This window comes from Arachis duranensis, chromosome 6 (assembly GCF_000817695.3).
Source record: "Arachis duranensis cultivar V14167 chromosome 6, aradu.V14167.gnm2.J7QH, whole genome shotgun sequence".
In the NCBI taxonomy this organism is placed as follows: domain Eukaryota; kingdom Viridiplantae; phylum Streptophyta; class Magnoliopsida; order Fabales; family Fabaceae; genus Arachis; species Arachis duranensis.
Window position 1 is genome coordinate 79513081 of NC_029777.3, and position 1708 is coordinate 79514788.

The 1708-nt window shown below is 32.0% G+C and overlaps 1 pseudogene; it reads left to right on the plus strand.

The window, feature by feature from the left end:
• Positions 1-595: 595 nt before the first annotated feature.
• Positions 596-1180, plus strand: LOC110272702 (probable WRKY transcription factor 31; annotated as a pseudogene).
• The last annotated feature ends 528 nt before the right edge of the window (positions 1181-1708 follow it).

Here is a 1708-nt window from a genome sequence, read left to right on the forward strand (position 1 = left end):
GTTACTTTATTTTATATTTATTAAATATTATTTATCTTATTTTTTTATTTTCTAATTACTATTGAAATACTTTAGTAATATTATTGATTATAAATATATCATTATAAATATTATATATATGAAACTATAATGTTAAATTTAAAAATAATTTTAAATTATTATCTATTTAATATTATAACAAAATAAATATGAGTAAGAAAGACTAAAGGAGAGAGTTATGATGTGACATATATATTAGAGAGTCTAAAGAAAAAAAGAATATATATCAATCTTATATTAGTTACTATTACACACACATCTGATTCATATACGTAATTGATACATATTATTTATTCAATTTTTTTAAAAAATTATAAAATAATATTTTCATGTAAGTTAAATTACACCGTTAGTCCCTACATTTTTAGTGAAATTGTAAATTGGTCCCTATAGTTTAAAAGTTTGTAATTGAGTCCCTGACAAAAATTAAAATTTGTAATTGGGTTCTCAATAACGTTTACTGTCAAAAAATACACATTTACCATAATGTCCAATTTTCTTCCATTATCCTTTCTCTTCCCCTCTTCCCCTCCTTTTTTCACTGGCAGCCATGACCATGGCATCAACCACCACAGTAGCTGCCACTATTTTACTATCAAGTTCCATGTTAAGTGCAAATGGAATCATGAACCCAAACCTCCTAGTAAGAGCTATTTTTTCATCGGACTCTACTTCTTCTACTTCTTGAAGCATGGCAACACTCTCAGTTTGGGCACCATTCTCAACTGTCACATTGGATCTCACACAAAATTCATCATCATCAAATAATACTAATAATACTTCTACTCTTCCAATCAGGCATCATCATCCTCTTAATATTGTCCCTTTGTTCCAGTTACCCAATTTTCAAGGTCATCCGCAAAACTTTGAGACTCAAGCCTACATAATCAATCAAAATTTTTTGGCCTTCAATTGCCTCAACAAGTTGCTGCCTCTTCCCAATTGAGAATCCAACCAACCACAGAAACAGCCGTCATCCTTGGCTAATTCCATCACTGCAGCTATCACCATCGATCCTAACTTCACCATCGTTATTGCAGCCACCATCTCCTCCATCATCGGAGGTAACAACAACAACAATAACAACAACAACAAGAACAATAACAATAATAATAATAATAATAAACCAAACAGCACTTGAGATGGTAACAACAACAACAACGGCAGCCATCTCCTCCATAATCGGCACGATGATGATGAAGATCACGTCACTACTGAAGACGCTGTGAGCAGTCGAGAGTTGTTGCATTTAAGGTTGGAGGCGGAGGAGAGTTGAGGAGCAACGTGTTCCTTCAATTCATGATGCTCTTTCCTCTTTTTTCTCTGTTTTGCAAAGTGGAGAAGTGATAGTGAGAGGGCTGGGGAGGGGTGGGGTGGCTTAGGAATTTTTTGGTCATTTTTGAATAGTTAAATTATAGTACTGGTCCCTATACTTTTACTAAAATTACAAATTAGTCCTTACTACTAAACACGTGAAACTCGAATATTCCGTTAAATCAAACGGTGTTTGAACGGTAGGGACCCAATTATAAATTTTAATTTTCTTCAGGGATCCAATTACAAACTTTTAAACTATAGAGACTAATTTACAATTTTATTAAAAGTGTAGGGACTAACTGTGTAATTTAACCTTTAATGTATTATATATAATATTTTAAATAAACTATAT